General features: G+C 43.3%; 1 protein-coding gene across 2 annotated transcripts in view; it reads left to right on the top strand.

Annotated features, from left to right (window-relative positions):
- Positions 1-3,701: 3,701 nt before the first annotated feature.
- Positions 3,702-27,868, top strand: part of ARHGAP32 (Rho GTPase activating protein 32) — a 203,479-nt gene continuing 179,312 nt past the window's right edge. For both annotated transcript variants that reach the window (XM_061406428.1, XM_061406426.1), the window contains exon 1: positions 3,702-3,786. The gene's annotated coding sequence lies outside the window, so the exon portion shown is untranslated. The remainder of the gene's footprint in view (positions 3,787-27,868) is intronic.

The following is a 27,868-nucleotide window of genomic DNA, read 5'->3' as shown; positions in this document are numbered from 1 at the left end:
GCCGTCTGTGGGGTCGCACAGAGGCGGACACGACTGAAGCAACTTAGCAGCAGCAGCATTTTGTTGTCCTGTTTAACAGGGACACAACATGGAGCTGGCCCCTTAGGCCAGGAAGAAAATACATTAAAAAGGCAATGTCAAGGATCACTTTGGGAAAATTCTCTCCTAAGCGTGGTTGGCTTATTTTTCTCAACTTATTTTTTTTCAAGCCAGCTGCTGAGCCTTCAATTTGGGGATGAGAATAAGCTCCCTCTCTCCCCCTTGTTCAAATTCCCAGGCTCTTTCTAAAACTCAAGGTTAGGCAAGCAATGCAGTCGTCTCTGTGGCCGCCCTCCGTGCTGGCTCAACTTGTCTGCACCGTGACGCTGCTTCAGTGCCTGGAGGGGACCGCAGTGCAACAGATCCTAGATGCCAGGAGTGAGCCCAGATGCTACTGTCCGGAAGACGACAGTGCCAAGGCCGAGAAAGGAGGCCAGGCGGAGGCCTCCCACAGCTCCAGAGACAGAAGGAATTTGCTATTTCCCTCCCCAACCCCCGCCTCTCACCTTGAGAATACTGAACCAAACCAAAACAGATGCAGTTATTGAGCATTTTATATTCAGATAGGCTTATTCTTCTTTAGGGAATGTTGCAATTATTGGAATATATGTCTTGAATCACTAAAGATGTTCTTAGGACAAAGGTAATCGGTTACAAACTCTGAAACACGAAGTTCAGATGGCTGCAGAGTTGCCCAGAAGTCACAGCAGGCATAGCAAGAGCAACTACTTATTCATAGGCTCTCTGGATGCTTCTTTCCAAGGAAGGGGAGTGCTGACTTAGAACTAGAGTAAGAAGCATCAGCACCCTTGAGCTTGCTCAAACACCCCTGACATCTGGAATACACAGGAGGAATCCATTTGTTCTTTCTCTGAACTTGATAGAATACCAATATGGGGAAAGCTACCAAGATGTTCTGAGACTCTAAAAGGGAATATGTGTCATCCAACATACGCATAGATCCCAGTTCCTGTAGGTATTACTCACCCTCTCTACCAGCTGAACATATACTATTTAATATTTGGCCAGAGAGCTGAATCCTGGGGTATGATGGCCAAACTCTGGGATGTGAGGGCCTTCCAAAAGAATTTGGAATGCTATGATCTTAGTTGAGAGTAGTCAGGGATATCCTTTGGACCATAAGATCAAATCATTCAATCCTAAAGGAAATCAACCCTGAATATTCATTGGAAGCACTAATGCTGAAGCTCCAATACTTTGGCCACCTAATGCAAAGAGTTCACTCACTGGAAAGATTGAGAGCAGGAGAAGGGGGCGACAGCGGATGAAATGGTGGGATGGCATCACCAACTCAATGGATTTGAGTTTGAGCAAACTCTGGGAGACAGTGAAGGACAGGGAAGCCTGGCAAGCTGCAGTCCATGAGATCAAAGAGTCAGACATGACTTAGCAACTGAACAACAACAACAAAGGGATGAGAGCCTTGGGCAAAACTCATCTCTCATGGTGGCTTGGTTTAATGTCCCATCCTGACCTCTTGACATCAAAGGAGATTTCTGTTTCATGCTCACCAATCCCCTAGGAACAACACACGCTATTAAACCCTCTCTGCACACTCATCCCTTTCTAGCAGAGATAGCTCTCTGTGGTCAAAAGGTGAACCAATGGAACTCCTGCAGTTTGGAGAAAGAGTAATTTTTAAACTACGAGTTTGGGTGAAGCTGCAGGTCTCTAGTTTTCTTCACTCACCTGGCTGTTTCTCCAGCACTTAGGAAGTACCCGTTAAGACCATTACAGATCCTAAGTCTACCTGTTTCAAGTAGATGGCTACCAAAACAGGATGTTGAGTTGTTGTTTAGTTGCTAAGATGTGTCTGACTCTATAGACTGCACCCTGCCAGGCTCTTCTGTCTATTGGATTTCCCAGACAAGAATACTGGAGTGGGTTGCCAGGCCCTCCTCCAGGGGATCTCCCCTACTCAGGGATAGAAACTGAGTCTCCCGCATTGGCAGGCAGATTCTTTAACACTGTGCCTACCAGGATACATTTCTTTTATGTACATGTCTTTAAATTTTCCCATCCAAGTCTGTGCCTCTTTGCGAATCTTATTCCATCCCTTCCCTCCTTCTTTGCTAGAAAATATTCTGAATCTCCATCATTAAAGAACCCTTTATTATACTGAAGCTGGCAGGAGTGAGATTATTGTACATGTTCACTCCCTAATTTCTCTCCAGGATGTGCTGAAATCCTGCTTCACATCCGTGCCCTTGAAATCCTGCTAACTGTGGTCAAGGCCACGTTTTATATTCAGTGACTCCCACTGACATGACTATATGCTGAGTGGACCCGAATCACTGCAGTGACATTAGACGATGCAGTATTTGGCATGGGTGGATTTGAGTACTGAGTTAAATTATGTAGGCTAACCCCCTCCCCAACATTCAGATCCCAAAGGAGTCAGAAGGAGTGAATGGTACATACATAAAAGAAAAAGATCAAAACAGAAAAGGGTAGCATGTCCAGATCTGTTCTGTTACACAGACCGCTTGTTGCAGGTCGAAGTAATGCACAGCCTTTAGAGGTTGAACAAAAGGAGTAGGAGGGAGAACCAAGGGCAGTGCCATACACACGCAGGGCTTCACGTGTCTCCTGGCCACGGACCTTCAGGGGTTGCTGCTCTTTTACCCTTTCTTGTCCTTCCTCTCCCTTGCCAGGTCACTTCCAATCTTCCAGTCCATAACTCTGAATGAAGACAACCAATAGAACTTTTAGGCCCAGATTCCAAATAATAACCGATGCGAGTTGATTTTAGACCAAAATGCGCAAAGGATGGAGAGGCAGGGAGCTTCCCGACTTGCGGCAACGCCCCCTCTGCTCCGCGGCGCGGTGACAGCACCCCGGGGTCAGCTGTGAGTGGAGAGGAGCCACTGCCGTAGTCTCGGAGGATGGCTCTTCCCGGCGTCGCTGCTGCTGCAGCAGGGTTTGTGTTTTTGCACCGCAGCACGGTGCAGAAGCCGAAGCGGCAGACCTCGCCCGAACCCCCGAGGGTGCATCCCGGCACCCTTCCGGCGCCCTGCGGACCCCCAGAGCTCCCAGGGGAGCGCGAGCAGCCCACCCCTCGCCGCCCCCCCGCCGCGCACGTGCGCTCCCGGGACAACAGCAGGCGAGGCCCGGGCGCGCCCCCGCCGCCCTCGGCCACGCGCGCGCTCCGCCCGCCCTCCTCGCGCGTGCTCGTGCCCGGGGGCCGCGGCCGCGCGCCTCTTCTCCCCGCTGCGGGCGTCGCGGGCGCAGGAGGAGGCGGAGCGCGGGAGGCGGAGGCCCGGCCCGGCGGCGGGCTCCAGCGGGCGCGCGCCGCGAGCGGGGCGGGGGCGCTGCGGGGGCTGCCCGGAGGCGGCGGGCTAGGGGCTCGGAGCCCAGGACCGCATCCCCGGGGCCGTCTCGGCCGGGGGAGGGCGATCGCGGTGAGGGTCGAAGGGAAGGAGGACTCCGAGGCCGCGGCCGGGAGCCCGGCGTCCCCGCCCCCGAGCCTGACGGGGCGGCGCGGCGGGATGAGGCGCTGGCGCAGGGGGCGCCCGGCCGAGCCCCCGCGGCTGCCCTGGGCGGCCAGGCGCTAAGCTCGGCGCGCGGGCGGCGCTCGGCGGCGGCGAGGATCGGGACCAGGACGAGGACGAGGACGAGGAGGAGGAGGAAGGGGAGGGCGTCGGGCCCGGCGCCCCGCAGGGCAGACACGGAGCGGCGAGCGGGGCGCAGCGACGCCGCGGCGGCGCGGCGGGGCCGCGGGGCTCGGTAAGGCGGGGGCCGCGGGAGGGCCGGGGGCGCCGGTGACGTGGGCAGGCGCCGCAGGGAAGGGCTGGGGGGCCTGGCTTTCCTTTTGGGGAGAAATTCTTTTTAAAGTAAAGGTTCGGGATCGAATGTTCTTGGAAGGCCATCTCGGGTTTCCCCCTTCCTCCCCCTTCCACCCCCCAACCCGGCTCTCTCCTCGGCCTCCCGGGGCGGACCGCGATCGGGCCGCAGCCGCCCGCGCCCACCACTTCCCCGCGGCCTCGGCGGACCGGGCCGGGCGGTTCCCGGCCTGCTGCGGCGCTCCGGGCCCGAGGCACCGGGGCTCCGGGCGCCCTGGCCGTGCCCGCTCCCCGCCGTGCTCGCTGTCGCGCCCGTGGAGTTTTCCCTCTCATCTTTCTAATTGGCTGAAGTTGCCTCTGCACATTGGACGGTGCTGGTGACTTTAGTGCCTTTTTCCTCCCTTGGTCTTCCCCGCCACCCCGTCCCCGTCTTGCCTTTCTCATTTTGGTGACTTGATTAAATATTCATGTTTAAAAATTTCTCAAACAGATGAACAGAAACGGTAAAGCGAGAAAGTCAAACCAGATTGCTTAGCTATGGTCTACTTCTTGACCCTTTATAACCCCGCATTCTCTGGCTGAAGCTTAAAGAAGGTGGACGGGAGGAGGCGACCCCAGGAGGATGCTTGGGTTCCAGTTTGATAGTTATCTTTTAGGAAATAGAATTTGGATAATTATAATTTTGATCTGCATGCAGAATTGCAATCTGCTTTTAAACTGCTTGGGGCACTGCATGATGTTACATGGATAGCTGGCAGCTGGGCCACATTGCATTGTTGTCAGCATCTCTTTTATTTTCCATTCTTTCAGAGTTTTACTTGGCACAGATTTAGACCTTTTAAGTCAATATGAATGGGAGTAACTTCTGATACATTGGTTGCTTTTGTCAACGTTGTCTATATTTGTATTTCTATTGGAAGAAGAAAAAGCATATGGTGCTAGAGTATTGTGGGTCTTAGCATCCAGAAAATATGCTAGTTTGAATCACTAATTAAATTTGTTGTAATATTTTTGGGTAGTGATGATTGTGATTCATTAATATATTTTTCTTTATTGGGTAAATTGGACTCTTAGAATATTGACATTTGATCCTTGTACTTGAGAAATAGAAGCTTTAATTGCTGCTACAACATGACCTCAGAGTTTTTCAAGCACTCATTGGTGTGAATTCCTTTTTAACACTGCTGTTTGTGAAGATGGGATATTATGATGCTGTGATGTCCGTTTTCAGGATTATCTGGAGTTGGCTTCATTCCTAAAATTTAGTGTGTGATGATTCTTCATAGAATAAGTCTCTAGAATGGCGTGAGGTTGGAACTGTGCTCTAGCCAGTTGTCTTCATACCATCCTCCCTATAGCAGTGGGTAGAATAAAGCAGCACTTTGGACAGAGACCTGTCCAGACCCAGCTGGGGTGGAAGCCCAGTTTACTGTATGGAGATGCACACTGAGGTGGCTGATAGGGTGTAAGTGGGCCACAGAGGAAGTGTTAGTTGGAAGAATCTTCTTTGGTTATGTAACTTTTTGTTTTCTAGGGAGAGACCAAGAAGCAGCCAGGCAGGCTCAACTGTCATTAGAGTCTTTGATGTTGGCTTGAGTTCCAGTAGTTATGTTCCTTTTATTTTCTTTTCCTAACCCCCACATCATTTTCCAATCACCAGAAGCTATGCTACAGTTGGGCTCAGACTTTAATGGGAATTCATTCATCTCTATTTCTCTTTCTCTTAGTCTCTCTTTATTTTATTTTTTTAAAGATATTTTTGTGGATGTGGACCATTTTTAAAGTCTTTGTTGAATCTGTGACAGCGCTGCTTCTGTTCTGTGTTTTGTTTTTTTTGGCCACAAGGCATGTTGGATCTTAGCTCCCTGACCAGGAGTTGAACCAACACCCCCTGCATTGAAAGGCAAAGTCTTAACCACTGGACCACCAGGGAAGTCTCGTCTTAGTCCGTCTTTAGATTGACTTGTTCAGCAGTGCTTTCCCTTTCTGTGCTGGCCTTAGTGTGTTGTCTGCACAGTATACATAGATTCACTATTGACTGTAAATGCATCTGACGAATGTCAAGAATTAACAGCTGTTTTTTTCAGTAGACTTTGATAGCATAGGAAAATTGAATGAAATGAACTAAATGTTTTCATTGCTTTTAAAGATTATGACTAATAATTCTTGACAATCTTTAGCGTTTAACCGATTAATGTGAAATTTGATGTCTATGGAAGTAGTTAAGAGGCAGCAGGGACTTAAAATCAGGTTGTGGTTGCAGTTCTGCCACTTAGTAGCTGTGTGGCTTGGTCCCTGCTTTGGGCAAGTTATGTACATTTCTGAGCCTGTGTTTCTTAGGTGTAAAATTGGGATGGGGTTTCCCAGGTGGCTCATTGTTAAAGAATCTGCCTGCAATGCAGGAGACATAAGTTCCATCCCTGGATCAGGAAGATCCCTTGGAGAAGGAAATGGCAACCCATGCCAGTATTCTTGCCTGGAAATCCCATGGACAGAGGAGCCTGGTGGGCTACAGGCCATGGGGTCGCAAAAGAATTGGACACGACTTAGTGACTAAGCAACAACAAAAACAAAACGGGACATTGCAAGGAGGCTTGCATTGTCTTCCTTACAGAGAAGTCAGATGAAAAAAAGGGTTTGAAAATACTTTGTATTGCTTCTTATATTCATAACCTATTACTGTCATTACCTGTAAACTTAGTGTTTAGCTGTTTTAAATGTCTTAATACCAGTTTTTAAAAATGCACATAAGGAATGAGAATGTGTTCGATCTTTTTGAGTTCCAGAATTTTGTGATTCTGCCTCATTCTTAGGAAATCCATATGTAGTATCTACAGTTTTGGACTCAGAGTTTTTGATTATTTGGGTGCAGATGTTTAGTTTATTGAGACTTTGAGCTTCTGTAAAGTATCAGTTCCGAATATTAAAGGAGATTACAAGTTAGGAGTGTGAAAAGAGCTGTTTACTAAAATATGTTTTATATTTGTCTGCATTATTTAGGATAGACATTGACAAAATTCAGTATGTAGGCCAAATCTGGTCTGCAGCTTGTATTTTGTATGGCTTATGAACTAAGAATGATTCATTTTCAAATGGTAGAAAAAAATAAAAAGTATTTCATAATGTGCAAGTTACATAAAATTCAGATACTAGTGCTCGTAAATAAAGTTTTACTGGGATTATAGCCACACTTGTTTATGTAGTGTCTATGGCTGTATTGGCTGTACAACAGCAGGGTTGATTCCTTGCAACGGAGACAGTATGGCCTGCAGAGCCCTTTATAGAAAAAGTTTGCCAGTCTTTGCCTTATTGTTGTTGTTCATTCGCTAAGTTATGTCCTACTCGTTGCCTACCCATGGACTGTAGCCCCCCAGACTCCTCTGTCCATGGGATTTCCCAGGCAAGAATCCTGATGTGGGTTATCATTTCCTTCTTCAGGGGATCTTCCCGACGCAGGGATCAAACCTGTGTCTCTTGCATCGGCAAGTGGATTCTTTACCACAGAGCCACCAGAAAGCCCTGTTTTTGCTTTAGGACATAAAATTTTTGCTCTGCTTAGCACAAGCATGGTTTCCTGTCATAGCATTATAGGGATTAGGACCCCTGGAAAGGTACTGATTTTTGCTTTGGAGTCAGACAGACTTGTGTTTGAATGTCAGCTGTGATATAAACTTTAATCCTGGACAAACAAATTAACATCTTGGTATTTCAGGTACCTCCTTTGTAATCAGAGAATATAGAATCTGTCTTAGAAGATTGTAGTGATGGTTAAATGAAATGTTACATGTGAAGGCTTAATACGATATTGTTGTTCAGTCGATCAGTCGTGTCCGACTCTTTGCAACCCCACGGACTGCAGCATGCCAGGCTTCCCTGTCCTTCACCATCCCGCAGAGCCTGCTCAAACTCATGTCCATTGAATCGTGATGCTATATACGTTATAGGCATTTAATAAGTACATAGTAAGTTATAGATGATGGTGATCATGAATTCTAGTGTAAACAATACGCCTAAAATGTTGTACATCACCTTGCCCCAGTATTATAGAGTTGTTCTTCTGAGTGGTATGTTACTTGTTACCGAATTTTTTCCTTTACTGAAACCATTAGTTTAGTAAACAGCTGATAAATGGAATAATTTGAGAAATCTCTCGTATGTTGTACTGTATTTTTATTAATCCCTTGCTTATTTAGATGATTAAGAATGGGTGGAAAGATAATTCTGCTCTGTTTTTCAAAGATCTTGGTTCTTGATAATTTCTTGGTACTAATGTATGTTTGCAAGCTGAACTTAAATATTGGTTCTATTTTGGTTTTGGTATTTCCTATTTTCTGTTTTTTTGAAAAAGATATTTAGGAAAAGAACATTACATTAGGCCAGGGTTAGGTGACTTCTTTTAATGTGTGTGACACCCTTTAAGTCTAATTTAGGATTTGCGTTAGCATCTCTATAATAGCCTCTTCAGAGGTGGAATAATAAAACTTAATATTTTTTCCATAAAGATAGGCCTAATGTACTTTCTAGAAGCTTCGTTGTTAAGCTTCTTTCTGAAATATTTGGTTTAAGTTATCTTACTGTGGATAAATTGGATGTACTTCCCAGCTTCAAATGCTGGTTTATTTAACATTAATCCCAAACTTGGAGTGAGCAAATAAACAAAGGCTATTGTTCTAACTGAGTCAAACAGAACAGGGCTGGGGCCACTGTGGCTATTGCCATCCTACAAATAGTGCAATTTCACACCTTGGGTGTTCTTTACAGGCCGAGGGATAATCCCAGGGAGACCTCTGGAGGGTGCTGCTGATGTCCCCATGCTGTCCTTGGTGGGTGGGCAGAGGGCCTTTCATCAAACTGCAGAGCTGCAGCCCCTGGAAAACAACACTTGTGGCCCCATAGAAACAGTAGAGACCTAAACAAGACCTTCCATCTCAAGGAGACAGGATTTTCTTTTGATGTTAAAGCATATAAACAACAAAATCAACCAGAGAATTCCTGTTTGAAGAGGTGAAGACTGAGCGGGAATATTCACCATGGTAGCAAAATGTAAAGATTTGGTAAAACAGATGTTTGCAGGTTCATAGTATACCTGAAAAGGGGGCTTCCTTGGTATTTACAGGAGGTGTTTTAGGTAGGTAAAAGGAAGTGAGAAATGAGGTGTTTGGTTTAATTTCTCATATGTAATTTATGAACCAGAATGTTCAGAGTGGAAGTAGAATTCTGATTTTCAGGGAGATTGCATCCATTTACTACTTTATTTTATGTCCTGGATCATAGTAGACATTAGTTTCGGAGCCTGTGGAGATGGAAAGCCCCGAGAGAAAAGGCACGCGTGGCCCATGCCCCCTGGACATGGTGTGATAGGGGTACGTTGTCTCTGCTACCAAAGATAGGCACCGCGCTCTGGGGAGGAGCTCTGAAATAGACATTCCATTCCTTTGCCCTTGAGATAGTATTAATAAAATCTTTATTTTGTGGGGTTCAGCCTTGTGGTCCTGAGCAGGCCATGTGATTGCCCTGTTTTTATCTCATTGTGTGTAGGATGGAAGTAGTAATTCCTGTTCTCTTTTTATTGGAGAGTTATATGGTGGAAAGACTCTCAAGATGAGTAGGATTTTCAGTGACTGAAGAACACATTATGTGAACTTTAGTAATTACCCGGTTTATCAAGGGCAGGCAAAAAAGATAAGGAAGCTTTAGCAGAGAAAGGAGATTTGAACGTGAAGTCAGAGGACCTGGGTTCTTGTCTTGGCTCTTCTGTAAATAAATCTGTGCCTTTGCACCAGTAATTTATCTTGCTAAAAACCTCATTTTCCTTATATCTGTTGATGAAATGAGGGGTCAAACTAGAGGTCTCTAAGATTCTTTGTTGCTCCCAAATTCCATAATTCTCCGATTTTTTTTTTTTTTTAAAGTAGGGACTGTCCTCTAGCACTTCCCCAGTTTCCATTGATCTTCTACCTGAGGAGAGCCTGGCAAACAGTGGTCTTCAGGACTTAGTGACAGTCCTGCTCTGGTAGGGTACAGGAAACCAAATGTCTTTCTCAGTGAACTGAAAAGTATCAATTGAGTACAAGTGAGGGTTTTTTTTTCATACCACACTAAATGCAGTGGAGCCTAGGTATGAAAGAAGTTGGCATCAAGTCTCTTCCCTTAGAAAGTGTTCCATTCCATTGGGAAGATAAACTATATTATGAAGAAGAATATTATGAAAGAGTGGACAAGGAACAGTGGGATAATCATCCCTGATCTAGCAGTGGCCATTCATGGACTTGGGTGTATTTTTGGAGAGGATGATTTGTGGCCTTGGACATTTATAAAATAAACTTTTTAGACTGCCTTAAGCTCCGAAATTTGGTCATATTCTCCTTGAAAGAGCAGCAGCATCTTTGAATCAGCCTGTTAGGAGAAAGAATCAGCCTGTTAGGTAGGAGACAACTCAAGTGAGAACTGTTCAATCCAGGCCAGATTTTTATACTCATTCTACGTGATTATTTGATTTACTAGATAGAAGGAAGGGATTACTCTAATTTTCTGGAAATGCATTCAAGGGGCAACAATTCTTCTGAAAAGTCAAGCATGTGAGAAGTGACAGGAGACTCAACGTGTCTCTGCTTCTGGGCAATAACTCTGAGCCCTGGATCTCATTTCCCGCTTCTTAAAGGCTTTTACTCCTGCCATTATTTTTTCCTTTAAATTATCATTCTCTGCTTACTGGATCATCTCTTTTAGTATGCAGACGTGCCCTATATTACTTGCAGCAGTGATGATTAATTGTTCACCAGATGCCACTCTCTTCAGCTTCATTTCAGTAATAGGGCCCTCAGGTTTTATCTGGCACATGGATGCCCAGCTGGACTGCATTTCCTAGCCTCCCTCTTACACGTGGATGTGACCACATGATAAAGTTTGGGTAACTGGATAATGACCAGAAGTACTGTGAGCAATTTTTGTGTCAGGGCCTTAGAAAGGAACAGTGAGTTGCTTTCTGCTTGCTCTTGCTTTCTGCTTTCCTCTTGCTCCCTTTCTGCCAGGAGAATATAGTACTGGTACGTGTTAATTCAACCGTGCAGTTGAGAGCAATACTTTAGGAGGAGGTGGATCAGTAAGATGGGTCCTTGGATGATCTTATAGAGCAGAACCACCTACTACTGTTCACTTTTCTCTGGATGGTTAAGTGAGAAAGGAATACAGTTTTGTCTTGTTGGAGCCACTAATACCTTAAAAGGTATTAGAATAAATCGCCTCTGTTAAACCATCCTCTCTCCTCTACCTTATGATTCCCTTCAGCTATTGCCCAATTTCTTTGTTCCATTTTGCAACAGGAGAGGTTTATGTTTGCTTTGTCCACTTCCTTACCACTGATTCTCTCTTTAGCCTGATCTGTTTGAGCTCTTGTTCTCTGGAGGCCGTCATGCCTTGACCTGCCCAGGGATTCGATCTCTAGGAGGCTGTCATGCCTCAGCCTGCCTGGGGATCTGCACCCTGACCTGGGGACGCCTGGCTCTCAGGTTGCAACAGTACTGGGTAGGATAAGCTTCAGAAAGACTCACCCCTAAGGAGGTCCACCCATGGAAATTGAAGGAGGCCCACCCATGGAAATTGAAGGAGGCCAAGGCCCAGGAGCAGAGAAAGCAATGGCAACCCACTCCAGTATTCTTGCCTGGAAAATCCCATGGACGGAGGAGCCTAGTAGGCTGCAGTCCAGGGGGTCAGTAAGAGTGACACGACTGAATGACTTCACTTTCACTTTCTCCACTCACTGGCATTGCTTTTAGTCAAGGCTGCAGTGACTTGTATCTTGTCAAAGCCAGAGGTCATGCAACATCTGTGTCTTACTGACCTCTCATCAGCGTTTCCCATTGGCCGACTATTTTCTCTGACCTCATAGCTACTCATTCTCTGTCTTTTTTGCAGCTTATCTCTGCCTACCTCCCCCTCTAAAATTTGGAGTGTCCCTGGGCTCTCCTGATTTCATCCATTTTCATGGTTTCAGATACTGTTTATATGCCGAGGGGGCTCAGATTCCTATCTCTGGTACTGATTTCTGGAGCTCTAGACTCATCATCTAAGGCCATTCCTGTACCTTGATGTCTCATGAACCAAGCAGAACTGTGAATTACGCTTGCTTTCGTCCACTCCTCCCTCCACTTCTCCCACGTCTTCACTGTTTGAACTGAAGTGGCACACTGTCTACCCAGATGTGCAGGCTCTGAGGTCATCCTCCATTTTTTCCTTCTCATGTTAATAAGTCCCATCAACTCCACCTTCAGAATACAAACTGGACCTGACTGTGTCTCAGTTTTTTCATGGTTAACACCTAGGCTAGCTGCCTTTGTCCTCTGGAAAATTATCTATAGACTTCCCTGCCTCTGTCCTTGCCTTCGTCCCCTGTGCTCCGCCTACGTGTCCCCCACCTTCCTCCCACTCCTGTCCCCTGGTTACTCAGGATCTTTTCAGTGATTCCATAGTTTTACCATTTCCACAGTGTCTTATAGTTGGAACCTTACAGTATGTAGCTTTTCAATTAGCTTCTTTCACTTCGTAATAAATACTTAAGTGTCTTCCATGTCTTTTCATGGGTTGATATGTTATTTCTTTATCAGCCCAGTTCAGTCACTCAGTCATGTCCAACTCTTTGTGACCCCATGGACTGCAGCATGCCAGGCCTCTCTGTCCATCACCAACTCCTGGAGTTTACTCAGACTCATGCCTATTGGGTCGGTGATGCCATCCAGCGATCTCATCCTCTGTCGTCCCCTCCTCCTCCTGCCCTCAATCCTTCCCAGTATCAGGGTCTTTTCCAATGAGCCAGTTCTTCACATAAGGTGGCCAAAGTATTGGAGTTTCAGTTTCAGCATCAGTCATTCCAATGAATACTCAGGACTGATTTCCTTTAGGATGGACTGGTTGGATCTCCTTGCAGTCCAAGGGACTCTCAAGAGTCTTCTCCAACACCACAGTTCAAAAGCATCAATTCTTCAGCACTCAGCTTTCTTTACAGTCCAACTCTCACATCCATACATGACCGCTGGAAAAACCATAACCTTGACTAGATGGACCTTTGTTGGCAAAGTAATGCCTCTGTTTTTGAATATGCTGTCTAGGTTGGTCATAACTTTTCTTCTAAGGAGCAAGCGTCTTTTAATTTCATGGCTGCAGTCACCATCTGTAGTGATTTTGGAGCCCCCCAAAATAAAGTCTGTTGCTGTTTCCACTGTTTCCCCATCTATTTCTCATGAAGTGATGGTACCAGATGCCATGATCTTCATTTTCTGAATGTTGAGTTTTAAGGCAACTTCTTCACTCTGCTCTTTCACTTTCATCAAGAAGCTCTTTAGTTCTGCTTCCCTTTCTGCCATAAGGGTGGTGTCATCCACATATCTGAGGTTATTGATATTTGTCCCAGCAATCTTGATTCCAGCTTGTGCTTCCTCCAGGCCAGTGTTTCTCATGATGTACTCTGCATATCAGTTAAATTAGCAGGGTGACAATATACAGCCTTGATGTACTTCTTTTCCTATTTGGAACCAGTCTATTGTTCCATGTCCAGTTCTAACCGTTGCTTCCTGACTTGCATACAGATTTCTAGAGCGGCAGGTCAGGTGGTCTGGTATTCCCATCTCTTTAAGAGTTTTCTACAGTGCTCTTTCTTTTTAGCACTGAGTAATATTCCTTTGTTAGGACATCTTGATTGCTTCCAGGTTTTGGCAGTAATGAATGAAACTGCTATAAACATCCATGTTTTTTGTAGATAGGAGTTTTCAGCTCTTTGGGATAAGTACCAAGGAGGGTGATTCTAGGATGGTATGATAAACATGATTTTGAATGAGAGTTCCTATTGCCCCACATCCTTGCCGGCACTTGGTGGTATGAGCGTTCTGGATTTTGGCCATTCTAACAGATGTATAGTGGATGATGCTCCTTTTCATCCCTTGACCGAGCTAAGCATGTACCTCTTCAGCGATCTACAAGAAGGATGGAACGTACTTCCTTCAGATCTTCTCATGGCTCTCTTCTGCTGCCCCAGTGAGGCCTTTATGCTTACCTGTGTACAGGCAGTGTCACAGGCTCTGTCTTCTTTATTACCTCATTTTATTTTCTTCATTCAGTTTGCATTTATTTGCTTTTATCTTACATTTATAACCCCATTTTTTGCAAGCTGTTTGAGAGACCTGGACTCTGTCTAGATATGTGTTGTATCCTTAGTATTTCTGTAGAATATGTATTTGTTGGTGCCAGAGAGGTGTCATCCATCGTGGGGACAGATGACAAGGTTTTCAGTGATAATGATAAATCATAGGACCCCAGGAGCAGCAGGGAAGAAGGTTCTGACTTCTTGGAGGATAGAGAAGTCCCTCGAGACAAGGCTGCTCTGGTCTTTAAGCAATTAATATGGTAGAATGGAGGAATTTACTTCAGTTTTTGTGAGGAGGCGAATGACAAGAGTGAGCTGATAGCAGGGACTTTTTAATAGAGAAAGGATGCTTCAGAGTTTAGCTTCCATTTGCCTGTGTCTCAAAGCACTTGTCTCTGTATATAGAGCTACCCCCATTCACACTGCAGTTACATAGGCTTCTTGGGCAAATGTGGTCTTTGCCTTTTCTCAGGATCAGAGTTCCTTCCACATTATTGTTGGAAGAGCAGCACGTACCCTCTGCTTCTGTATTTTCGGTGTCTGACTTGTTACTCACCTGACAGCCCAGTTCTTTTTGAAAAAAATTTATATATTTTTACTAATGTATGCTGCTGCTGCTGCTAAGTCGCTTCAGTCATGTCCAACTCTGTGCGACCCCATAGATGGCAGCCCACCAGGCTTCCCCGTCCCTGGGATTCTCCAGGCAAGAACACTGGAGTGGGTTGCCATTTCCTTCTCCAATGCATGAAAGTGAAAAGTGAAAGTGAAGTTGCTCAGTCGTGTCCGACTCTAGCGACCCCATGGACTGCAGCCCACCAGGCTCCTCCGCCATGGGGTTTTCCAGGCAGGAGTCCTGGAGTGGGGTGCCGTTGCCTTTGTAGTGTTGTATTAATGACTGCTGTACAGCAGAGTGACTCAGTTATACATATATGTGTGCATTCTTTTTTCTATTCTTTTCCATTGTGGTTTATCACACGATACTGAATATAGTTCCCTGTACTGTACAGTATGACCTTGTTGTTGCCCAAATCTTTTTATTTTTTTAATTAAAAAATATTTTTTGGGGGGGCTGTGCCAGGTCTTTGTTGCAGCATGTGGGATCTAGTTCCCTAATCAGGGATCGAACCCTGGGGCCTCTGCACTGGGAATACGGAGTCTTAGCCACTTGACCACTAGGGAAGTCGCCCAGTCCTTTTTAAAAGGAATTCTTACTGTTTAACATTCTTCGTTGTATTAGAGTGGAATGTACCTGGCTTCGTTTCCAGCACCACACAGATCTGTTCTGTTTTTCACATGATGGCCTTCAGTTGTCATGTGAAAAATGGCTGGTTCTTTGATCTTCCCACTAACTTTTTTTCTTCCCAGGCTAAATGTACTTATTTTCTTCAACTGTTCCTCATGTGACTGAGCTCCTTTTGCAGGCCCATCCCCAGCATTTCTGGAACTCGGGCAAGAATACAAATGGAAGTCTGTATGCTGTATGTCTAAACATTTGCACAGTATTAATCAGGTGAACTGATACAGATGTTCCATTGCGTACCTTACCAAAGACAACTTTGTAATGACCTACATCTGGGTCACAGAGGGAATTCTCTGACTCCTGGGAGTTCTTTTCCACACCTTGGTAAAGGGCAGGTACCCGTCTCCCTCCAGGCTCCTGGCATGAGGGACTTTGCATGTGCACATGTGTGGGCACTTGAAACCATGCATGCCTGTACCCCTTTCAGATAGCATCTCTTTGATCATCCCTGGGCCCAGGGGATGTAAATACTGATGGTGTGGTCATCTGCTGTTGGGAGGGTCCACTCAGGGAAGAAGCCTGAGCAAACCCTAGAAGTAGTCAGGAAATTCTGGGGTCCTGGTAAGAAGACGGCTGGGTGTGTGAACTGCAGTTGGGCATACCTTTTAGTTTAGGTCCTGAGAACAGTTGGCCCCACGGTAAAGGGAGTTGGTCAGCGGGTACCCCACGTCCAATGTAGTACTGTTGTGTCGTTACCAGATTCTGGTCTTGATTCTGTTTCCCAGAGCCGTTTATTGTGGAAAAAGTTAAATTCCCTCTTAACAATGTTCCAAACTAGACATTGCGTTTTAATTAGAGCTCCCTAACTGGCGTGCCAGACAAGACTAAATATGTTACAGATAGGGCAGAAACATTTCCTCATTCCTTGGAGAGGATTGTCAGCGACAGAGGCAAGCGCGTCTCCTGACCTCTGGTGACCCCTGCAGCCGGGCTCACTTGCCGCAGCGTGCCCATATCAGCGCTGTCTTCTTCGTGTGTCCTGAGCGCCGAAGACAGAGAAAGCCTGCTCTGGACTGCTGTCGGGTGACTGCAGGGCTCGTGGCATAAAGCGTTTACCTATGGCTTCGAGAGCATTTCTATCAGCATCAATATCTGGTCCTCCTGACAGTGTTGGAAGTGTCAAAGTAGGTTTGTGCCCTTCTTATTAATGAGGATATAGATCCAGGTTAAGTGGCTTAGTGTAGCTACACATTCTCACTCAAGTAGGACAGTTGAAACTAGAACTCCATTCTTCTGACTCTTATTCTGGTATATTCTCTCTACTAACCCAAATTCCTTTTCTTGTACTATTTTTTTTTTGGACAGCCTATCACTTCTGATTCATGTAGGGCATGCAGGCAGTTGCATTTTTTAGAGTTTTTCTGTCCCGACTTCTGTTGTCTCCCTTTATTGTTACTTATTAACCTAAAGATTCAACTTGACAGTCCCTATTAAGTGGTATCATTTTTATCAGATTCAAACAGTTCATCCAGTGTCTTGCCACTTAATTGTGTATTATCCATTTTGATGGCTCTCTGCTCTGGATTCGTGTCATATTTAGTTGTTCCAGTGATGCTTGTCTGAAATGGTCACCCCGAGTTGTTTATAAAAGGTTAGATTACATTAAAGTGGGAAAATGTACAGTACATTATAGAAATATATCTTTTCTAAACTAGTTATGATTTTTAAAAAAAGGTTCTGGGATATAACTGTAAATTCACTTCTCTTTTTATTTAGTGACCATTTTTCATTGATCTTTACAAATGTTATTTTATTTAAACCTCAGGAATTTGTGGTCACTTACTCAAATGCTGGGATGATTTAGAATTCAAATCTAGGTCTGTTTAACCTCAAAGTACCTGTGTGTTTTCTTAGCACTAGTCTATGAATAATGAGAAATAATTTCTAAACATTTAACTTGAGCCTGAGAAAGGGATGTTTCCCAGATTCATATTCTTACATTTGGAGTAAGTTAATTCTCTGTTCAGTTCAGTTCAGTTGCTCAGTCGTGTCCTACTCTTTGTGACCCCATGGACCACAGCACGCCAAGGCCTCCCTGTCCATCACCAACTCCCGGAGTTCACTCAGACTCACGTCCATTGAGTTGGTGATGCCATCCAACCATCTCATCCTCTGTCGTCCCCTTCTCCTCCTGCCCTCAATCTTTCCAGCAATAGGGTCTTTTCAAATGAGTCAGCTCTTTGCATCAGGTGGCCAAAGTTTTGGAGTTTCAGCTTTAATATTAGTCCTTCCAGTGAACACTCAGGACTGATCTCCTCTAGGATGGACTGGTTGGATCCCCTTGCAGTCCAAGGGACTCTCAAGGGTCTTCTCCAACACCGCAGTTCAAAAGCATCAGTTCTTCGTTACTCATGCACAGAACAGGCTTCCTCACCAACCCCTCTCCCCACCAAATGTGAATAGTGCCGAGTTGAGAAGCCCTGCTCTAAAGGTTCTAAGTAGTCAGGGTTTTACTTTGAATATGTGTGCTTGTGTATTTAACCAACCCCATCATGGTGATAGGTCCTCGAATGTATGAGAGAGAATTTATCAAACTCCCCACTTGGGGACAGGTTTTCAATGACATTAGAGCATGATGTTTATTCAATTGTGCTGCTTCTAGAGAATCTGGGATTTAATGCCAAAGGCTTCCTGAGTGATGAAAGGTTAGGCTTTTTATATTTAATGCCTATTTTTATTAGAACTGTTGATGGGTGAAAGAAAGTGAAAGTTGCTCAGTCGTGTCCGACTCTTTGCGACCCCATGGACTATACAGTCCATGGAATTTTCCAGGCCAGAATACTGGAGTGGGTAGCTGTTCCCTTCTCCAAGGAAACTTCCCAACCCAGGCATCGAACCCAGGTCTCCCGCATTGCAGGCGCAACTGAGCCACCAAACGTGAAATATATGATACCAACCTGGCAGTTAGGTATTGACCTACTAACCAACATAACTTCTCTGAGGAGTTGTGTTTATTGGTTAAAGCACAGATTTGGAGGGATGGTTGCTTAGCATTCTAAAACCAGGTTTCTTTTCCCTTGTTATTGAGTTCCGAGGCATCACCTTTCTGATTTCTTCACATTACTTTTACCAGGCTTGATTTTGTGTTGCTTTGTTCTAGACTGCCGAAACCATGTCCTTAAACTTATGTTTCATTGTATTCACTCTAACTGATCAAGAGCCATCAGAGGTTCTGTCTTCCTACTATACTTATTAAGTGCTCTTGTTCCTATATTTACTGATCTCTCTTGCTTTATTTTCAAGGAAAGTCTTTTTTTCTTTTTAAATAATCCTCAATTCACAGTTCAGTGTCACTAAATTATACATGTCTGTCTTATTAATATCAGTAGCTACTGTTACTAACATTTATTTATTATTGATATGCCAGACTGTTATAAGCTCCTTACATACATTATCTGCTTTATCATCACAGTTGCCTCATGAAGTAGTTACTCATACTTTTTTTTTAAATTATGGTAAAGTTTATGTAATAATTTACCATTTTAACTGTTTTTAGCTGTCCAGTACATTCACTGGATATACAATTTACGTATATTCACATTGTTGTGAAACATCTCCAGAACATTTTCATCCTGCAAAACTAACAGTCCCTGCCTATTAAAGAATGCCCCGTTTCTGCCTCCTGCAGCCCCTGGTCCCCACTATTCTAAGCATCCTTTCAGTTTTTATGAACTTGACTACTTTGGATCCCTCATATCAGTGGAATCACACACTGTTGGTCTTTTAGTCACTGACCTCTTTCACTTAGCATAATGTCCTCAAGGTTCAACCATGCTGTAGCATGTGACAAGATCTCCTTTCTTTTTAAGGCTGAATAATATTCCATTGTATGTATATGTCACATTTTGTTGATTCCTTCATCCTTTGAGGGGCGCTTGGGTTGCTTCTGTCTCTTGGCAGTTGTGAATGCTGCTGCTGTGAACGTGGATTTGCAAATACTGCTTTGAGATCTTGTTTTCACTTGTTTTGTATGTATACCCAGGAGTAAGATTTCTGGATCATGTTGTTATTTAGTCCCTGAGTCATGTCTGACTCTTTGTGACCTCATGGACTGTAGCCCACCAGGCTCCTCTGTCCATGGAATTTTCCAGGCAAGAATACTGGAGTGAGTTGCCATTTCCTTCTCCAGGAGATCTTCTGTGTGTGAAGTGGTATCTTACTGTGGTTTTGATTTGCATTTGCTTAGTGGTAGTGATGCTGAGGATTATTTTCAGAAACCTGTTGTCAGTTTTTGTATCATCTTGGAGAGATATATTCAAGTCCTTTGTCCATTTTTTCTTTTTAGTTTTTTGGCCATGTACATGGCATGTGGGATCTTAGTTCCTCAGATCAAATCAGATCAGATCAGTCGCTCAGTCGTGTCCGACTCTTTGCGACCCCATGAATCGCAGCACGCCAGGCCCCCCTGTCCATCACCAACTCCCAGAGTTCACTCAGACTCACGTCCATCGAGTCAGTGATGCCATCCAGACATCTCATTCTCTGGCGTCCCCTTCTCCTCTTGCACCCAATCCCTCCCAGCATCAGAGTCTTTTCCAATGAGTCAACGCTTCGCATGAGGTGGCCAAAGTACTGGAGTTTCAGCTTTAGCATCAGTCCTTCCAAAGAAATCCCAGGGCTGATCTCCTTCAGAATGGACTGGTTGCATCTCCTTGCAGTCCAAGGGACTCTTAAGAGTCTTCTCCAACACCACAGTTGAAAAGCATCAATTCTTAGGCGCTCAGCCTTCTTCACAGTCCAACTCTCACATCCATACATGACCACAGGAAAAACCATAGCCTTGACTAGACGAACCTTTGTTGGCAAAGTAATGTCTCTGCTTTTGAATATGCTATCTAGGTTGGTCATAACTTTCCTTCCAAGGAGTAAGCATCTTTTAATTTCATGGCTGCAATCACCATCTGCAGTGATTTTGGAGCCCAGAAAAATAAAGTCTGACACTGTTTCCACTGTTTCCCCATCTATTTCCCATGAAGTGACGGGACCAGATGCCACGATCTTCGTTTTCTGAATGTTGAGCTTTAGGCCAACTTTTTCACTCTCCACTTTCACTTTCATCAAGAGGCTTTTTAGTTCCTCTTCACTTTCTGCCATAAGGGTGGTGTCATCTGCATATCTGAGGTGATTGATATTTCTCCCAGCAATCTTGATTCCAGCTTGTGTTTCTTCCAGTCCAGCGTTTCTCATGATGTACTCTGCATATAAGTTAAATAAGCAGGGTGACAATATACAGCCTTGATGTACTCCTTTTCCTATTTGGAACCAGTCTGTTGTTCCATGTCCACTTCTAACTGTTGCTTCCTGACCTGCATACGAATTTCTCAAGAGGCAGGTCAGGTGGTCTGGTCTTCCCATCTCTTTCAGAATTTTCCACAGTTTATTGTGATCCACACAGTCAAAGGTTTTGGCATAGTCAATAAAGCAGAAATAGATGTTTTCTGGAACTCTCTTGCTTTTTCCATGATCCAGCGGTTGTTGGCAATTTGATCTCTGGTTCCTCTGCCTTTTCTAAAACCAGCTTGAACATCAGGAAGTTCACGGTTCACATATTGCTGAAGCCTGGCTTGGAGAATTTTGAGCATTACTTTACTAGCATGTGAGATGAGTGCAATTGTGTGGTAGTTTGAGCATTCTTTGGCATTGCCTTTCTTTGGGATTGGAGTGAAAACTGACCTTTTCCACCAGTCCTGTGGCCACTGCTGAGTTTTCCAAGTTTGCTGGCATATTGAGTGCAGCACTTTCACAGCATCATCTTTCAGGATTTGAAATAGCTCGACTGGAATTCCATCACCTCCACTAGCTTTGTTCGTAGTGATGCTTTCCAAGGCCGACTTGACTTCACATTCCAGGATATCTGGCTCTAGGTCAGTGATCACACCATCGTGATTATCTGGGTCGTGAAGATCTTTTTTGTACAGTTCTTCGTGTATTCTTGCCATCTCTTCTTAATATCTTCTGCTTCTGTTAGGTCCATACCATTTCTGTCCTTTATCGAGCCCATCTTTGCATGAAATGTTCCTTTAGTATCTCTGATTTTCTTGAAGAGATCCCTAGTCTCTCCCATTCTGTTGTTTTCCTCTATTTCTTTGCACTGATCGCTGAAAAAGGCTTTCTTATCTCTTCTTGCTATTCTTTGAAACTCTGCATTCAGATATTTATATCTTTCCTTTTCTCCTTTGCTTTTCACTTCTCTTCTTTTCACAGCTATTTGTAAGGCCTCCCCAGACAGCCATTTTGCTTTTTTTGCATTTCTTTTCCATGGGGATGGTCTTGATCCCTGTCTCCTGTACAATGTCACGAACCTCATTCCATAGTTCATCAGTCACTCTATCTATCAGATCTAGGCCCTTAAATCTATTTCTCACTTCCACTGTATAATCATAAGGGATTTGATTTAGGTCATACTTGAATGGTCTAGTGGTTTTCCCTACTTTCTTCAATTTCAGTCTGAATTTGGCAATAAGGAGTTCATGATCTGAGCCACAGTCAGCTCCTGGTCTTGTTTTTGCTGACTGTATAGAGCTTCTCCATCTTTGGCTGCAAAGAATATAATCAATCTGATTTTGGTGTTTACCATCTGGTGATGTCCATGTGTAGAGTCTTCTCTTGTGTTGTTGGAAGAGGGTGTTTGTTATGACCAGTGCATTTTTCTTGGCAAAACTCTATTAGTCTTTGCCCTGCTTCATTCCGTATTCCAAGGCCAAATTTGCCTGTTACTCCAGGTGTTTCTTGACTTCCTACTTTTGCATTCCAGTCCCCTATAATGAAAAGGACATCTTTTTTGAGTGTTAGTTCTAAAAGGTCTTGTAGGTCTTCATAGAACTGTTCAACTTCAGCTTTTTCAGCAGGGATCAAACCCATGCCCCCTGCAGTGGAAGTGCAGAATCTTAACCATGGGACTGCTGGGGAGGTTACTGCCCATTTTTAAAAATAAAGTTTTTTGTAGTTGTCTTGGCATTATATATTCTGAATATCAATCTCTTCCCAGATACATGGTTTCAGATATTTTCTTCCATTCTGTGGGTGGCCTTTTCAGTCTGTCCATAGTATCCTTTGATGGGCAACAGTGTTTAATTTTGATGAAGAGATGGAAACAAAAAAAATGCTTGGTTTTTACTGGCTTTCTATCTTTTAGCATTACTATCTAACCAAAATAGAGGCCTAAGCTTCAGCATATGGAGAGCTGAGTTCATGTAACTGTAGCTGATCTGTTTATAGGCTAACCTCTTGGAAGTTAGAAAGGAAAGGCCTGAAACAGGAGAAGGGGTTTAGAAAATCCTTTAGCTTAGTCTTAGCTAGATTAGTGATACGAAAAATATTATGGTATTCTTAGTGTTTAGGATTAGGGACTTTAGCAGAAGTGGAAAAAAAGAAACATTTGGTTAAATGAGCTGATAAAGACCCTGGTGGTTTAGAAATATTTGAGTTACTGAAGTTCATGCAACAGGATCTGGAATAACTTTCCTGTTACATTAGACCCTCTACCTTTGCGTAGCCCTGTTCAGAGCCACCCCATCCTCCATTTCAACAGTATTTCTGTATTCCTGTGATCTCTGTTACATGCATTTGTTCTTTTTGCTTCTTTCAGCTGTATTCCTTTCCAGTGTATGCTCATTAAACTTTTTTAAAAATGAGATTGGACTCATTTGCTCTGAGGACTGTGGTGTTTAGCATACTCTTGGGGGCTCAGTAAATTTTCAGAAGTATGTTCAGCCTTCTAGAGTATTTGCCTCCATTAGAAACAGTTACAGAAAGTTTTCTTGGTGGAGGAAACTGTCTCTTATCTTGGTACTGGCAAAGTCCTTCCTGCATCATGCTTCAGTTGATGTGTTCATTTAGTTTTTAGCTCTGCTGCTAAAAAATTTTTCTTAAAAAGAAATTTTTTTTTCTTTAAAGTTGTTCATGTAATTCCCTTTTTGATTACTTATTGGTTGATTTTTTGGTAATTATTTTTCTGATTATTCAGCTATAATAGTATAAGAATAGATTTTGGAGGTTGCTGTTAGCACATAAAAGTAATAAGAATTTATTTAAACATTGTTTTTAAAAGGACAGTTTTAACAATTAAATGTTTAACTTTAATGCTTAAAAAGTTGTCCAGGTATATGCATAAAGGTAAAATTACTTATAGTCTAAATTATAATACCATATTTATATTATTTTTCCTAACATAGTTTAGACTCTTCTGTTGTAAAATAAATTTTGTAACTTTGAGATTTCTTATTTAGATATATTTATTATCACATTTTAAGAAAGAACTTTAGACTTGTAACTCTATATAAAAGCCCATAATAAATTTCTTTACTTTTTACCATGCGGGTATGATTTAAAATAGAGAAAGGCAACAGGGATGAGAAAAATCCCGAAAAACGAAGGTCTTTAACAAAAGCTTTACTAAATCCTGTTACAGGAAGTATGATAATTATGACAAGAAATCATAAGACTGTTACCATCAGTGATGTTCTTTGTGTTTGGCTAGAATCAACATTCATTGCACCCAGGTAAATAAATTATCTTATTTCACAAAAGAGATTTAATAATATATGGCTGCAGTGTAAATGAAATACTATGGCCCCTCAGTTGAGTAACGCACACGCAGCCTGCAGATGTAAAAGTTCAGTCAGTTTCGTTGTCGCAGCCCGTGTCATTGAAGGAACGGGGACAAAAGTTTGTTTGTGACTACCATGGAACTGAGTACAAAGACGCCAGTGACCTCTGACCCTCTAAAGCTGTGCATCTGAACAAGGAATTGTTTGAGGATGGGAAAACTGCATGTAGACTTGGGGTGTGCTTTTCCCTTGCTTTCTGTGGAATTATTGAATGACCCGACTCCAGAAAAACAAAACAGCAAAACTCCCAGAACAAAAAGCTTAATTGGAAGAACTTCTTATTAGTCTCAGAGGAATCTCATGTCCACACAGCCAAATCTAACTACATATTCCTTTCCCAAAGCGATAGTCTCTATAAGGATATTGTCCTCACTTATTACAAAAACTGCTATGTTAATTACTGCTGTTCTGTGTGTTGACCGGGCTGGTTTCCTCCTCTGCAGTTCTTGTTATCTTCTTTGTAAAAGTGATCCTCTAGCTCTTCTGGTTGAGAAGTCCTTCTGGATCTGGATCACACTAATACCTTAGCTTTCTTTTCACATTGTTTAAAGGTTAGGCATTATTCAGACACTGAAACTCATAAATATTTGTCAAATGAATGAGTGGGTTAATATATCCATAGGAAAAATTTTGTTTTTTTGTGTGAGAATGTAGGAATGATGGCATTTGTAATATAGTCTCTTTTTTTTCCCTTCCTCCTGTGGTTGTCAATAAAAATCTAGTAATATCTCTGAATATGAGAATATGATAAATGCAGCATCTCTTTTGCAGATATAGAGTAGCTCAGCCTTTGAGTTAACCTGTCTTGGTTGCAGTAGCCAGTGTTCAGACTGGGGTCTGATAACAAGGTTTTATTTCAGATCTGCTGTCCTTGCAAAGACTGAGGGATCAAGACCAGTGTTACCATTTTGGTGAAAAGCTGGCTCTGGCTTATGTTGTTGCATAGTTCTTGTGGTTGTTCATTCGTTAATTTGTGTCCATATTTTTGTGACCCCATGGACTGCAGCTCTCCCAATTCTGGAATTCCCCCGTCCTTCACCATCTCTTGGAGTTTGCTCAGATTCATGTTCATTGAGTCGGTGATGCTATCTAACCATCTCATCCTCTTTTGCCCCTTTCTCCCTTTTCCTTCAATCTTTCCCAGCGTCAGGATTTTTTCCACTGAGTCGGCTGTTTGCATCAGGTGGCGAACATATTGGAGCTTAAGTTTCAGCATCAGTCCTTCCAGTGAATATTCAGGGTTGATTTCCTTTTGGATCGACTGGTTTGATCTCCTTGCAGTCCAAGACACTGTATTGAGAGGAAAAGTTTATATTCTGATAACTGTATTTCAGCAGAAAAGTGCCGTATTACTTGACTTTCTGAGATGGCAGATGCTAAGTTAATTTGGAAGAATGATAAATAATGCTTTAGGTCAGACTGAGAATTCATTGTTCACTCTGAAAAAGTTTGTTGGGAAATACTCTCATTAGAATTTAAGAAGTTCTATTTTTTTTTTTTTTTTGAAGGGGCATTCATTATTAACTTACTACATCTAAGAACTGAGTATTTTAGAAAACTTTATTCAGCTTTTTGGTAATTTCCTGTTTAAAAGATTAAAGTTGAAGTATGAAAGGAAAGCAGTCTAAGCATTGATCTTTAGCTGCTAGCTGAAGAAATGGTGGCTGTGCCTGACCTTTTAATGTTACAGAGCTGGAGCTTGTACATTTCTTTCTGAGAGGAGTAGTATGAAAAATGCTTTGGAAAAATAGCTGCCAGAGTTCTACCACAGAAAATTGTCTCTAGTGCCATGAGCCACAAACTTGTAAATTGCTAGATTAAAAAAATATATTCAGCATTAGTAAAAGCATCAAGTACTCATCATAGCTATGGCAGAAGTTCCTAATTTGTCGGATACCCATTTCCCCTGTATCTTCTTTCTAACAGAACTTAAAGTTTTCCTAGAAGCAAAAGTGTGCCTAGCTAAAAAAACCTGATACATTTCTTAGCCTCCTTTCCAGCCAGAGCAGCCATGTAACATAGTCCTGGTCAGTGAGATGCAGGCAGACATATCTGGATGAAGATCTTTTGAAAGGCCTTTCACCTGCTTTTTTTTTTTTTCCTCCTGCATAGAAATTAGACCTGATGCCTAGGGCTAGACCAGTATTCTGGAGGCCTTCAGAAGCAAGCCAGAAAAACATCTATTTCTATTTCCAGAAAAACATCTATTTCTGCTTTATTGACTATGCCAAAGCCTTTGACTGTGTGGTTCACAATAAACTGTGGGAAATTCCGAAAGAGATGGGAATACCAGACCACCTGACCTGCCTCTTGAGAAATCTGTATGCGGGTCAGGAAGCAACAGTTAGAACTGGACATGGAACAACAGACTGATTCCAAATAGAAAAAAGAGTACGTCAAGGCTGCATATTGTCACCCTGCTTATTTAACTTATATGCAGAGTACTTCATGGGAAACGCTGGACTGGAAGAAGCACAAGCTGGAATCAAGATTGCCGGGAGAAATATCAATCACCTCAGATATGCAGATGACACCATACTTATGGTGGAAAGTGAAGAGGAACTAAAAAGCCTCTTGATGAAAGTGAAAGAGGAGAGTGAAAAAGTTGGCTTAAAGCTCAACATTCAGAAAACGAAGATTGTGGCATCCAGTCCCATCACTTCATGGGATAGATGGGGAAACAGTGAGAGACTTTATTTTTTTGGGCTCCAAAATCACTGCAGATGGTGACTGCAGCCATGAAATTAAAAGACGCTTACTCCTTGGAAGGAAAGTTATGACCAACCTAGATAGCATATTCAAAAGCAGAGACATTACTTTGCCAACAAAGGTCCGTCTAGTCAAGGCTATAGTTTTTCCTGTGGTCATGTATGGATGTGAGAGTTGGACTGTGAAGAAGGCTGAGCCCTGAAGAATTGATGCTTTTGAACTGTGGTGTTGGAGAAGACTCTTGAGAGTCCCTTGGACTGCAAGGAGATCCAACCAGTCCATTCTGAAGGAGATCAGCCCTGGGATTTCTTTGGAAGGACTGATGCTAAAGCTGAAACTCCAGTACTTTGGCCACCTCATGCGAAGCATTGACTCATTGGAAAAGACTCTGATGCTGGGAAGGATTGGGGGCAGGAGGAGAAGGGGACGCCAGAGGATGAGATGGCTGGATGGCATCACTGACTGGATGGACGTGAGTCTGAGTGAACTCCGGGAGTTGGTGATGGACAGGGAGGCCTGGCATGCTGCGATTCATGGGGTCGCAAAGAGTCAGACATGACTGAGCGACTGAACTGAACTGAACTCAGAGGAAAGCCAGGAGATTTACAGAGGTCTTCCTCTATATATCCCTGAACTGCCAAACCAATGTCAGCACATGCCTCTCTGAACTTCCATTTGATGAGAAGAGTAAACCCCTGTCTTCCTTAAACCACTGTAATTTGGGCTTCCTGTTACATGTATCAGAACATTATTCCTGACTGATACAATTATTTGTATGCCCATTATGATCTACTTTCTGGAGATTTGGAATCTTCTGATTATAATTCAACAAGGGATTTTATCTAACTTCAAATCCAGAAGACCCTGAGGGTTTTGGAATTCTTTCTGTCTTTAGACTTGATTGGATGGGCTGGATATCCAGCTGGGTAGATATTGGTTACCAAGGAGGTTTGAGGAAATGCATGGAAATATTTATAAATAGTCTAGCATCTCCCACTATCACTTCATCCTCTCTTACATTTAAGTCCTGGCTTCATCTGACCACATAATCTGTGTTGAAACTACTGGTGCTCCCTCTGAATGGAGAGGGTTTCAGATAGTTATAGCACGGTTAGGAATCTGACTGATGACCTATATCCCTCCATGCCAGGGTTAACTATGGAGGCTATTTTCCATTAAAAAAAAAAAAAACTTATTCAGGTGTAATGTACTTATGGAAGACGTGCACAGATCATACCTGTACAGCTTTATGATTTTTCACAAACCAAACTTG

Source organism: Bos javanicus, chromosome 29 (assembly GCF_032452875.1).
Source record: "Bos javanicus breed banteng chromosome 29, ARS-OSU_banteng_1.0, whole genome shotgun sequence".
Lineage (NCBI taxonomy): Eukaryota > Metazoa > Chordata > Mammalia > Artiodactyla > Bovidae > Bos > Bos javanicus.
Note: the sequence above shows the minus strand (reverse complement) of the source record. Positions and strands in the feature narration are given on the sequence as shown.